This window comes from Hordeum vulgare, unplaced genomic scaffold, assembly GCF_904849725.1.
Source record: "Hordeum vulgare subsp. vulgare unplaced genomic scaffold, MorexV3_pseudomolecules_assembly, whole genome shotgun sequence".
Lineage (NCBI taxonomy): Eukaryota > Viridiplantae > Streptophyta > Magnoliopsida > Poales > Poaceae > Hordeum > Hordeum vulgare.
In genome coordinates, this window is record NW_025422683.1 from 6,434 (window position 1) to 21,263 (window position 14,830).

The 14,830-nt window shown below is 44.7% G+C and overlaps 1 pseudogene; it reads left to right on the forward strand.

The window, feature by feature from the left end:
• The first annotated feature begins 415 nt into the window (after window positions 1-415).
• On the forward strand, window positions 416-7,703 carry LOC123422622 (annotated as a pseudogene).
• The last annotated feature ends 7,127 nt before the right edge of the window (window positions 7,704-14,830 follow it).

Here is a 14,830-nt window from a genome sequence, read left to right on the forward strand (position 1 = left end):
AGAAGACACATGGGGCCCACCGCACTTATCTTTCCCCTCTCAGCTCTCACCAAACTTCACTTACACGAATAATAGTACGTACGTACATAATAGGCATATACATGCTGCGGCTTTCCTAATTTCTCTGGACAATAATAACACGGACAACTTGTTGATGTACCTCAAACAAGAGAGACATGTTTACGAATTGTCAACGAAAATATGTGAGCGGTTTATTATGACTGAACTTCTTCAGATGAACGGCCCTACAGGACTGAAATTTGGTCTGAAAGCGATTCCTTGCTTGACGACGGAGTCTCTCCTATAACAGTCGGCCGAGACGCCGACGCCGCCGGAGATGATGGCAAGAAGCTTCATCAAAGCTGGACAGACGCGCTCGACGACGACGTACAGCTGGCCTCCAGACAACCGCAACATGTTGGGCACGTTGAAGCCTATTCCACACATACGTAAATCTCAGTCTCCTGTCCGCCGCCGATATATGTATTTTCTGGTTCTCTCCGAGTCTTCACCAAAGAGTGCGGCTGTGTTTGACATTGCTCATGCCGACCACCTAAACAGCACCCAAACAGCGTATGTAAGCACCAGCGTACGGCATGTGTTTATGCCAAATACACCTACCGGCCCTGTTTGGAACTACAATAGATTATAATAATTTAAATTATGAAGATAGATTATATAATCTGGTTTATAAAAATAATCTAGGTGGACATGTTTGAAGGCCAGATTATATAAACTGTAATCCAGGTTTATATTGTACAATGACATGTATGCCATCTGTTTTTTAGCTGCAAAGGTAATAATCTAGGGAGTCATGTTTGGAGGACGGTGGCGGTGGCAGTAGGTAATTATCTCCAAGTTTCTAAGGGTAATGGGTCATTAGTAATCCATAATCTGATTTTAGCTGGGGTAGAGTAGATTATGAGTTTTTAATAATCTGGTCATCTAGTTTTTATAAACTGCAATATAATCTGTCCTGTTTGGAGACATAATAGATTATAAAAATCGGATTACATAATCTGAGTAGTTCCAAAGTGCATCTTAGAGATATATATGAAGTCCGTATATTTGGTAGTTTAGAATTTATAATCCATCTCCTACCTTATCTTTATCTTTAGAAAAGGTTTCTTGCCCTTCAAGTTACTCCTATATATATATTCGTCCATAAAGCTCAATACAACATTCATCATATTTCGTAACAATCCATCTTTCTTCCTTGTAACATGGTATCTGCCGCAAGTTCTTAGACCTAGCCACCGCCTGTCGCTTTCACCCCGCGTCCCACCCCCGGGGCGGTCGGCCTCCATAACCGCCGTCGGGGACCGCGCCGCCCGTACCTATGGTTCGTTCGCCACTCGTGTTGATCGGCTGTCCTAGAGAGTATTCTCCCGATCTCTTGATCCGGGTTTTCTCTCTCGGCCAGTCGCATTGGTCGGCTTTTCCTTTTTGATTTTCCGATCTAAGATCGGTTTGGGTCGCCCGCCGCCAGCAACGATCCCGCGCCTCTACTCCGACATCGGCGCGGCCCGGCCTCCACACCGACCCTTCAGCTACGCGCGACGCTGGGACCCATCACGGCTGTCGACTGCGTGTGTCTGTTTGCCCATCGTCCTATGCCGGTTGTTGTCACCCTTCTACGACATGGACTGCTTCATCACCATCCGCCTTCGTTGCCTCATACGGTCACGCACCGGCTACGTCGGGTCGGTCCCGGTTCCGGCCGCATCGGCCTTGTCGGCTTCCTCGGGCTGGCCGCGTTGGCCTCGCTGGCTGCCTCAGGCCGACAGCTAGCTGTTGGCTGCGTCGTCGTAGCCGGCTGCCGGCACCAACCGCGCCGGTCTCGTCGGCTTTCTCGGGATGGCCGTGTCGGCCACGTCGGCTGCCTCGAGCCGGCTGCTAACTGTCGGCTGCGTCAGCCTCGCTGGCTGCCTCTGGCCGACTGTCAGCTCCGGTTGCGACCGTCATCATCGGTTTCATCTCATACGCAGCCACCCCGCCTCCACCGAGCTACGTCCCAACCTCGCACGCGATCGGATTGATCACCCACCAGTTCGCGATCCACCTCATCTACGTCGTGCGACCGATCTGGCCCGTCGGTCGCACGCGCCTCCGTAGGTCCCGTGAAAACTGTCCCGAGTACAACATGTCCCTCCACCGATCGATCATTGGTAACACTACTGGTTAGGACTTGGCTGAGTTTCTCCCTTGTCTGGGTTATGGTTCTTGATTCTTTGAACATGTATGCAAGTTAGGGACTTCTCTTTCTGATGTCAAAATCAATCAGGAGATCATCTTTAGGGACAAGATCCTGGTGCACGTAGAAACGTCCAATTAAACATGTGGATAAGCCAAGAAATGGATTTTTGCCACAGCTAGCTTGTCAACCAATAAATTCATGCTGTTATTAATTGTTTGTTCATCTTACACTAATACAGAATTTCATGTTGGTTTTCTAGATGAAAGATGATCACCGGGCCTAAGATGGCATTTTTTTTCAAGTTTCTTGTGGAAGAAATGAATGTATCGAGACGTATATTAATTCTAGATACATTCATTTTTATCCATTTCTTCAGAAGTATTTCGGGATGGAGGGAGTACTTAATCAAACATGTTTAAACACTTTTCGGAAGAAAAAAAACATGTTGAACAACATAGCCAAAAGAATTTTTCATCGTTGCCTACATATATAAGGGAGGATCTGGTACTTATATATATATGCTTTGTTTTTCGTTGCTTTTACTACAGAAGTGGCAGTAAGAAATAGCAAGCATCCTTTAAATTTATTAATTACTACGAATTTCTCAACTAATACACAAACACAGAACCTACACCTAGTAGGTATTTATATTTTCCTACAGTTCTCCTCTTCCTAGGTACAAAATTAGTTAGTTTGCAGTAGTCCAATACATACTAACATACACACCAAACCAAGTGGCCAACTAGACATTATCATATGTGATGATTTGCTTCACCAATGGTAATATAAACTACTAACACGTCTCACTATTGTGATGCTTTCATTGATTCAGGCTCAAGAAGACAAGATCGCGTCGACAAGGGCAGAGATGGGCGAAGTGAGAAAAGAGAACGAGAGGCTGAAGACGGTGTTGTCACGGATGGTGGAGGACCATCGATCCCTTCAGAAGCGGTTTGATGTTCTCCAGCAGCAAGAGCATGGCAAGAACCTCGTCGTGGGCTCACCGGAGCACACATTGCCCGCCAACAGTGTCAAGGATCCGAGGTTCATCTCTTTGCAGCTCGGAACGAGCACCAGCACCAGCACCAGCAAGCACAACAACATGGGAGAAGAAATCAAGGGCAGCTAAAATAATCTAGACAACAGAGTTGTTGGTGCAAGATCTGATGGAAGTGAGATGAAGGTGCGGCCGGATGTGCTGACGCTGAGCCCTGTAGGCAGCTCCGAGGAAGATGCCACAGAGATGCCGACAACCTCGTTGGCGAGCAAGACATTGAAGAACCTGAGGAGAACCGATGCCGAGGATGACGTGGCTCAGGCAGCCGCTGGCTAAGAAGGCCAGGGTGTCGGTGAGGGCAAGGTGTGACACACCAACGGTACATACATACATGTACCTAAATACATATACACAAATTACAAAGAAATTAAATTTTAAAGGAACGAGAATGGAAATTCAAATGGGTATATGATTTGAATGTCTGGTTTGTTGGCCGTGAGATGAATGATGGGTGCCAGTGGAGGAAGTACGGGCAGAAGATATCCAAGGGGAACTCGTGCCCGCGCGCCTACTACCGCTGCACTGTCGGAACGGGGTGCCCCCTCAGGAAGCAGGTATGATATGCATTGCATGGTCAATAATATGTCACAGAATAATCCCAACATATGGTGGTATCAAACAAAATCGGTGGCAAGAAGTGTGTTCTGCAAAACAAACTTGGGCAAGAATCATACATGTGTTGCTTCTGAACACCGTGATACTACTTAATTAGTATTTCCTCTGGTTTGTAAAGTTACCTCGTTCGCAATTCACACGCTTCTAGTAAAAACTTGATCATAAATTTGATCGACAAAATATTAGTTACATCATATGCCAAAAAAACATTAGATTAACATTCAAGGGACGTTTCCAGTGGTATAATTTCGGGCATATAACTCATATTCTTTTGAGAAAATTAATGATAAAAAGTTTATTAAAACGTGTGTGCACCTTGCGAATTCGAATCGAAATAGACAGATTACTTAAGAATGTGAGCTTAGGCATGTTCAATAGTAGCCTTATTTTTTGGCACAAAAACTGGGTGGATTAAAATATTTAAGGCACAAAACTCGTTTTTTTGGGCACGACCAAGCGCCCGTCTCCAACAGCAGCCCTATAACTGAGCAAGAAATTGGGCACAACTACTGCCCTAAAATAGGGCAGCCGAACGGAGGAGCCGGCCATGGCTCGCCGTGGCCAGCTGGCGGATTCGAGGGTTTTCGGCTGTGGGTGGGAGAGAAACGATCGCGCGTGTTTGGAGGCAACCTTGCATTGTTTGGCAGCGCCGAACTGCCCTATATTTGCTCCACTTGGAGTGTATTTTAGGGCGGTCCAAAAAATATTTTGCATTTTTTTTGATTAAACAGCTGTCGGGGAGGATTTTCCCTCGTGCCCTAAAAATGTCTTGTGCCTAGAAATAAGGCTACTATAGGAGATGCTCTTACATGCAGAAGTTGGTACACACTAACAATGCATTATGCAATCTCTATTAGAGGCGGCTCGGTAAGTACTACCGAGTGGCATGAGTGCGGGGGATCGGACTCAGAGATCGATCGGAGCCTGGCCTCATCACTCGGGAGGGTCGGAGCCTCCGGGAAAGTGGAGAGCAAAGCATGGACCACTGGCTGCCGGCGCCTCTCCTGCCTGGGTATGTACGGCATCGCCATCGGGTGCTCTCTGGTGGCGATGGGAATCCCTGGTATCGCTTGCGCCGTTTCCCCGCGCACGGCTTCTCGGCAACCTGCAATAGCAATGCCACAAGGGTGTTGTTGGGTTTTAGGCTGATCGCATCGAAACAAGCTTGCCCGACATGCTAGTGGCCGATCGGGGTTTAGAATGCCGGATATTGGAAAAGGCTATGGTGGGCTTTGGGTTGGGCTAGCGTCCCACATGGTTTTTCAAGAATACACACAAGTGCGTGTATCTTATATCTTATATTAATAGAAGGAGATGGGAAGAGCCATGTCCACCAGTCTCCATATGTGTGCTGCCCACTGAAAGCAAGCCGACTAAAAATAGAAAATTTCCCTAAAAAATAAAGGTTCCGTTCATTTTTATTATATATATATATATATATATATATATATATATATATATATATATATATATATATATATATATATAATGCAAACATTACATGTCTTTCCGGAAAAACGTCTAGTGATCCAGCGAATGTTTTCCCGATCCATATACGTGTATCTAGCGAATATATGCTGTGCATTTGGAGGCCTTGTGCGGTGGTACACCAAATGTTGGAAATATATCCATGTTAAAAGTTCTCAACCTTTTTGAAAAAAACAACCTAGTTCATAGACATAGCATATATATATCCAACATGCTACAAAATTTCAAATATAAGTTATGCTTGAGAGATAAAATACAACATATTCAATGTGGTAGTGTTAACATGCACAATTTCACAACTCTATTTGAATTACCTACTATTCGTAGCATTTTTTTCTCAGGTTTGTGTTTATAACTGAAATTTCATGACATGTTTTTTCCCTTTTTTCCATTCAATTCAAATATTGGATTGGGTTCCACTATTAGGAGATTAAAATATCAAGAAAAGTAAAAAAAAAAAAAGCATCCTAATGCAAACGAAGTAACACAGAAACGTGTTCAAAATGTTGAAACCAACATCAGCCAGCTGCTGCATTCACCGCTAACAACAAAAGAAAGGAACCGACAAGGGACAAAAATAGCCGGCAGCCAAACATATTACAAATTCAATCATTCACTAAAGGTATTCAACCATGTAATTCCTGCTCCAAAACATCTTCATCACCTCTAGATGACAACTCTGATCAGTTCATCATTCATTTGCTTCTTTTAACCACCTTCTTCCATATCTTTGGCATCATCTTCCTCCCAAAATTTCATGACATGATAAGCGTAAATTGTGTGTACTTAAGTATTCAATTTCAATAACTTTTAGAGCATCGCTTTTTTCGCTAGTTTCACAAGTACTTCACATATAAATGAGTTTGCACATTTCTGCGCTCGGTATAATACAATGGAACCGATTTGCACTTGAACTAATCAAGTTTTCAAGTAAAATTCTTAACTGATCGAAGATGCTTTATAAATCACGCTCATATTCCTTTAGTAGCATGCACACCATGGTCTTCATTTTCAGTGAGATTTTGATTTCTTTAGTAATTTTGAAATATTACCTTTCGATCAAAATATTTCAGCAGTTTCAGTAGTACATATGAATTCAAATATTTAAAAAAAATGAAAAAATAAAATATTTAATTGAATTCAAGTGAATATTTCAGCATTTTGGCCGAAATGCAAACCGAAATCACTGAAATTCACTGAATTTTGGTGATTTCGGTTGGTATTGAAATGTTTCTGAAACTGAAAGTGGAAACCTTGATGCACACACACTACACATAGCATCTGCACTCCTCACCATGGTGACGAACTGACAATGCACGTACATTTTTTCCCCAGGTGCAGAGGTACGCAGAGGACAGGTCGATCCCTATCACCATCTATGAGGGCGCGCACAGCCACCCGCTCTCCACCTCCGCCATCGCCATGGCCTCCACCACCTCCGCCGCGGCATCCACATTCATGTCAGCCTCCTCCACCTCCCCAGGCTTGAGGCTTCCCCTCTGTAGCCTCCAGCCTCCACGGGCTCAGGTTTGACCTCCCGATAGTGACCACCATTGACCCCTCCAACCAGCTCGATGGCCTTCCATTCTTCCTCTCGACGGCCACCAGCGCTACCATCGGCGCAACCCCGTCATACCCCGCCATCACACTCGACCTCACTTCGCAGACCTCCTCACAGCGGACCTTCTCCCTCAGCCACACCAACAGGTTTTTCCACCAACTTCACTGGCTCTCATGACCAGAGCAGCAGCACTAGTAGGTACCCTTCCACGAGCTTCGCCTTCTTCGACTCCAGCACGAGCCAGCCTGCCTAGTGCGACCACGTGGAATGCTGGTGTGGGTTCGTACCTGTACTACGGATCGTCTCGCGCGCACTACAACAACACCAACAAGAGCTCTTTTGAGTTCATGCTGAGCGGCATCCACGGAAGGCTGCAAGCTTCAGTGGCGTCGCTCTACCAGCCGATGCATGTGCAGCAGAGGGTGGCTCAGTTGAGTGGCGGCAGCACAAGCACAATGTCGCCGATCGTGCTCACTGACATGATCGCCAAGGCAATCATGTTGGGCCCGGGCTTCCACACGACGCTCGCAGCTTCCATCACGTCATACGTCGGCAACCCGGCTGTAGGAGGTGGCAAGGGGCTCTAGAGGGGGAGCACCCTAGTGTGACGGCCATGGTGTGTTCTTCGACGCTTCAGGCATGGTCGTCATCAACGACGGCCACACACAAAAGGTTCTCCGAACAGCATAATGGTGTTGTACCCGTCGATGGCGCTGTTGGGCTCCACGAGTGCAACTTCTTCCACATCTCCCGTCCAAACATCATGGAGCACATCAATTAGTTAGCTCTTAGCTGAAGGTTCTGAGTTATGTTGTGGATTAATTCGACCATTTAGTGTAAACTTATACTGATTCACCATTCACAGCCTAAACACACATCAAGATTTTCTGTTTGTGACAAGCTATTTGCATGTTGCTTGGAAAAAATTGGCGCAATGACCCTACCAGATAAATCTAAATTCGGACAAGAGAATGACTAGGCCTGCCGATTTCTCCCGTCTTCCCGCATTGCTTGAAGCCCTCTTCCTCTGTCAACCTAGCTAGTCCCCTGTTGTATTAGCACACGATTATTTTATGGAACTGCAGCGGAAACAAGTAATCTTAGGCTCCGTTTGATTCAACATCCGGACCAGAGTTCTTTCGTGAAATGGTCAAAAGCTAATCAAATGAAAAAATTGTATTGGAGAATCTCGCAGGGTAGTGACTTTAGCGCAGTGTAATTTCCACACCCGCATGCAAACCCTCTACACTAGCAACCACTATTGTGAGGGCATACATTTTGCAAAAACTACCCATCTCACATTCCATTGGTCGTTCCTTAGCACGACTTCAAATACTAATTCAAGGATCGTTGGTCAGTATGGAAAGTAAAATATGAAGTAACATACAAGGAGAAAATAGCTCTGGCAATATTGCATATGCTCCTCAAACAATGTCTGGGTCAGGAGTACCTCCGAACTGTACTAGTAATATCTACACATTGACACCATATTTTAATGTGGACCCCCTCCCCTCCTAATTTGGGTAAAATCAAACTAATGAACTGAAATCATCCAAATCTTCTTCCATTCTTATCAAATGTGGGACACAATAAGTTTTATCCAGGTAACACTAGAGGCAATCATACATCAAGATTTCTGCATGTTTGATAGAAAAAAACAGGATAGGGTCTACAAGAACAAGGGATTGAAACAATCTCACCAAGAGAATGGTGGAACTGCAACTTGAAGGAGACAAGGTGGTGAATCTAATCTTCACAACCTTGGGGATAGATTCCTTTGCTTGATTGGCAAGGTTTTCCTAAAATTTTCCTCTCCTTCCCTTTCACTTTCTTAGTTTTCTCTTCTCTTCCCCAATGGAGGCTCCACCCAGATTTATCATTCTTTTTGGCGGCTGCTAGGCGGGTCATATCCCTAATTGGTAGTGCAAAATTTTGTCACCCTAATTGGTAATGGGCTCTTGCACAACTTTGGGCTGCCTAAAATGCTTCAAATATCCATCTTCTACCGAAAAAGGCTTTCACCCAGCTTTATAGATAAAGCAAACCACCAAAGCCACAAGGTTCCATACAAGATCCAATCCAATCACACACAACACAAGTACATGAGGGTTCTGCTAAGGGCACAACTCAACAAGGCCTAAAAATAATACAAAGGTGAACACGCCACAAAGCGAAGGAGCTAATCCGGCTCAGGTGGTGGAGGGAGCGATGGCGCCAAACAGAAGGCCATCGTCGGGAGATCAGCAGTGCAAGAGTTGATGGCGTCCTCGTCCTGGGTGCGGCTAAGCGGCAGCCAGAACTGCAAGTAACTACACATTTTGAACACAGTGTCAGTCGCACGAAGAAGAGGAACACCTTGAATCACAGGATTATTGCGAACCGTCCACAACGTCCAAGCGAGGACCCCAATAACCAGCCACCTAATGTGGCGTCCCGCAGCGGGGGAGCCGTGGATCTCGGTGTAAAGGCCAGGAAAGTTGGTGTTACACCAACAAACACCAATGGCCTCGCGGAGGCAGGACCAGAGGAATCGGGGGACACGCACGAGAAGAATATGCAGTTGGAGTCCTCAATTGTCCCACATAGGGGGGAAACCACATCACCCGGCCCATGCCGCTAAAGTAAAATACTAAGCAACATACACGGAGAAAAAAATCTCTGGCAATATCACATATGCTCCTCAGAAAATGTCTGGATTAGGAGTACCTCCAACTGCACTAGTAGTACCTACACATTGACACCATATTTTAATGTGGACCCCCTCTCCTAATTTGGGTAAAATCAAACCAATGATCTGAAATCATCCAAATCTTCTTCCATTGTTATCAAATGTGGGACACAATAACTTTTATCCAGGTAACACTAGAGGCATTCATGCATCAAGATTTATGCATGTTTGATAGAAAAAAATGGATAGGGTCTACAAGAACAAGCGATTGAAACAATCTCACCAAGAGAATGGTGGAACTCCAACTTGAAGGAGACGAGGTTGAGAATCTAATCTTCACAACCTTGGGGATAGATTCCTTTGCTTCATTGGCAAGCTTTTCCTTCAATCTTCCTCTCCTTCCCTTTCACTCTCTTAGTTTTCTCTTTTATTCCCCCTTGCTGGCTCCTAGACGGGTCATAACCATAGTTGGTAATGCAAATTGATGCAGGCTCATATCCCTAATTGGTAGTGGGCTCTTGCAAAACTTTGGGCTGCCTAAAATGCTTGAAATAGCAATCTTCTATCGAAAAAAAGCTTTCACCCTGCTTTATAGATAAAGTAAACCACCACAACCACAAGGTTCTATACAAGATCCAATCCAAACACACACAACACAAGTACATGAGGGTTCTGCTGAGGGCACAACTCAACAAGCCCTAAAAATAAAACAACGGCAAACACGCCACAAAGCAAAGGAGCTAATCCGCCTCAGGTGGTGGAGGAGGCAGCGGCGACGCCAAGCGGAGGGCCATTGTCCGGAGATCAGCAGTGAATGACTTGATGGCATCCTGGTTCTGGGTGCGGCTAAGCGGCCGCCAGAGCTGCAAGTAACCACACATTTTGAACATGGTGTCAGTCGCACGACAAAGAGGAACACGCTGAATCACAAACTTGTTACGAACCGTCCACAACGTCCAAGCGAGGACCCCAATAACTAGCCACCTTATGTGGCGTCCCATAGGGGGAGGCCTCGATCTCGGTGTAAAGGTTAGGGAAGTTGGTGTTACACCAACGACCACCAATGTGATGGGGAACGTTGCATGGGAAACAAAAAAATTCCTACGCAAACGAAGACCTATCATGGTGATGTTCATCTACGAGAGGAGATTAGATCTACGTACCCTTGTAGATCGATAAGCGGGAAGTGTTAAGAAACGTGGTTGATGTAGTGGTACAGCTTCGTGATTCAAATCACCGTCTTCCCATGATCCGTCCCACAATCCGTTCCGATCTAGCGCCGAATGGACGGCACCTCCGCGTTCAGCACACGTACAACTCGATGACGATCTCGGCCTTCTTGATCCAGCAAGAGAGACGGAGAAGTAGATGAGTTCTCCGGCAGCGTGATGGCGCACCGATGTTGGTGATGATCTATTCCTGCAGGGCTCCACCCGAGATCCGCAGAAATCTAATCTAGAGGAAGAACTATGAGGTGTGGGTTTGAGTTGCACGTGGCAAAGTCAAACAACCCTAAACCTCAAGTATATATAGGAGGAGCCAAGGGGTGGGGCAAGCCCTTAGGGCACCAGCCAAGAAGGTCTCCTTGGGTCGGCCGACTTGGGGAAGGGAGGAGTCCTTCTCCAATCCCATTTGGATTAGGACTCCTTCCTTATTTTCCCACCTCTTTTGGATTTTCCACTTTTTCCTAATGGGCTTTCCTTGGATGACTTTGTCAGCCCATTATACCTTATTGTACATCCAAAAAACCCACGTGGACCCCTTAGGGCGTGGTGGGCCCACCCAGTGGGCCCCCGGAACCCATTCGTCACTCCCGGTACACTTCCGGCAATGCCCGAAAACCTTCCGGAATCCAAACACCAACTGCCTATATCAATCTTCGTTTCCGGACCATTCCGGAAACCCTCGTGACATCCGTGATCTCATCTGGTACTCCGAACAACCTTCGGTCACCAACACATATAACTCAACTATACTAAAACGTCACCGAACCTTAAGTGTGCAGACCCTGCGGGTTCGAGAACTATGTAGACATGACCCGAGACACTCCCGGTCAATATCCAATAGCGGGACCTAGATGTCCATATTAGATCCTACATATTCTACGAAGATCTTATCGGTTGAACCTCTGTGCCAAGGATTCATATAATCCCGTATAACATTCCTTTTGTCCTTCGGTATGTTACTTGCCCGAGATTTGATCGTCGGTATCCCTATACCTATTTCTATCTAGTTACCGGCAAGTATCTTTACTCATTCTGTAATACAAGATCCCGTGACTTACACTTGAGTCACATTGCTTGCAAGGCTTGTATGTGATGTTGTATTACCGAGTGGGCCCCGAGATACCTCTCCGTCACACGGAGTGACAAATCCCAGTCTTGATCCATGCTAACTCAACGGACACCTTTGGAGATACCTGTAGAGCACCTTTATAGTCACCCAGTAACGTTGTGACGTTTGATACACACAAGGTATTCCTCCGGTGTTAGTGAGTTACATGATCTCATGGTCATAGGAATGAATACTTGACACGCAGAAAACAATAGCAACAAAATGACACGATCAGATGCTACGTTCATAATTTGGGTCTTGTCCATCACATGATTCTCCTAATGATGTGATCCCGTTATGAAGTGACAACACTTGCCTATGGCCAGGAAACCTTGACCATCTTTGATCAACGAACTAGTCAACTAGAGACTTACTAGGGACAGTGTTTTGTCCATGTATCCACACTGTTATTTGAGTTTCCAATCAATACAATTATAGCATGCATAATAAACGATTATCACGAACAAAGAAATATAATAATAACTAATTTATTATTGCCTCTAGGGCATATTTCCAACACAATGGTCTCGCGGAGGCAGGACCCAATGAATTGGGCGGACACACACGAAAAGAATATGTGGTTGGAGTCCTCAATTGTCCCACATATGGGGCAAACCCCATCGCCCGAGCCATGCCATTTAAGTAAAATATGAAGCAACATACATGGATAAAATAGCTCTGGCAATATCGCTTGTGCTCCTTAGACAATATCTGGGTGTTGAGTACCTCTGAAATGCACTAGTAATATCTACACATTGACACCATATTTTAATGTGGACTCCCCTCCCCTAATTTGGGTAAAATCAAAGCAATGAGCTGAAATCATGCAAATCTGCTTCCACTGTTATCAAATGTGGGACACAGTAAGTTTTTTCCGGGTAACACTAGAGGCAATCATACATCAAGATTTTTGCATGTTTGATAGAAAAAAAGGATAGGGCCTACAAGAACAAGGGATTGAAACAATCTCACTAGGAGAATGGTGGAACTATAACTTGATGGAGACAAGGTGGTGAATCTAATCTTCACAGCCTTGGGGATAGATTCCTTTGCTTGATTGGCAAGCTTTTTCCTTCAATTTGCCTCTCCTTCCCTTTAACTCTCTTAGTTTTCTCTTTTCTTCCCCAGTGGAGGCTCCACCCAGATTTATCATTCTTCTTAGTGGCTGCTAGACGGAATGCTATACATCCCACTTCCCTCATGTGTAAAGTACAAAATCATGCAAGGTGATAACCCTAATGGGTAGGGGGCTCTTGCACAACTTTGGGCTGCCTAAAATTCTTCAAATAGCCATCTTCTTACATCCCACATGAAGAGGATATCCCAACACCTCTACCACCAGCCCAATATCTACCCGGCCACGTTGCGGTGTCCGTTGTTGCCACATCGCCACACAACATGGCCATCCCTCTAGCCACTCCTCCCTCCTCTTTGGTGTCGACGAAGCCCCTCGCACCCACATTCTTACCTGTTAACCTTTGGACTATCCTTCGCCGGCAAGGCTGCGTCTAGCCGCATTGTTCCTGTCTCTGGCTCTTTCTAGGGTCACCTCCGCCAAATAGATCATGGTCTGCTAGGCGGCAACAATATCCCCATCATCGGTTTGGTACTTCATGGAACCGACTAACGCCAAATAATTTTTAGGGAACTTACAAATAGCAACCTCGTTTGTGTTTTATGGGTTAGTAGAAGACGAGTTCAATTGAACATGATATATGAGCATAGCAAATAGCCACTTACCAAATAAATAACTTAAAAAATAACTTACAATTGGGATATTAGTTACTTCCAGAAAAGAATATATGTGTACAATAGCTTCGATCTAGTTACATAATTGCGAATTACATTGTCATCAATCATAGGGATCAAATATAATGTGTGTGTGTAGTGTAGAGAGACATAGTTGCTAACAGTTGTTAACGACCAAATGCAAACCATGGTTGTGAACTTCTGATTTCTAAACAAAAGTTGCTTGTAGCTCAAGAACCACCATATCCACTATGCACCTGACTAAATCCTCCTGGTGGTGGGGTTGGGGGTCTTATGATGACTTCAAATGTGGAGAAAACTACTAGAACTTTTAGTTGGACTTGACTCTCATAAATCGGCTCCCAAACTTAGAGTTGTAAGATTAGCGCTCTTCCTATTAAATATCTTGAATTTCTCTTACTTCACTCTAAAATTAGGAAAGAACATCTTCGACCTATTGTTGATAAGATCATCAAAAGAGTTGTTGGTTGGAGAGGAAACTACTAGCCCATAGTGGTAGACAAACTTTAATCCATCCCTGTCTCACTAGCATCCTAGGGATATGACGAGTGATTAAATAACCTAAATGGGTTTTCTCTCTAACTGATTCTCAGATGAAGCATTGCTTTTTGGATAATTATGATGGACATCACAATATCACCTTTCCCGTTGGGATCTCCTTTACATTGTGAAGGAATTTGGGGTTTAAGCTTACCTAATCTTTCTGAAGTTAATCACTATCTTCTAGCCTCTTGGATTAAAAGGTATCAACTAGATGATAATAATATTTGGAAACAAACTATTGATTTGAAGTATAAAGACAAAATATCCTTATATTTGTGACTTCCCTAATAACATTGATCTCTCCTCCTTCTGAAACTTGGTTCTTTGGGCAGCTAAAGTTGAAGAAATTAGGTATCACTAGGAAACATGCGATGTTAAGAAGATTAAATTTTTGGAAGATTTTTGGTTTGGTTATGCTTACCTTTTAGCCTCTTAAATGGCTTGACATACTTAGCATTACCAATTCGTGTTTCTCTGATGATGAAGGTGCTCTTGTCTGGCAACTTGAGACCAAAGGGGTTTATTCTGTCAGTTCTTTGTATACTTTGCTTAATTTTAGAGGGATTGTGCCAGTTCATATTCCTGTCATTTTGAAAA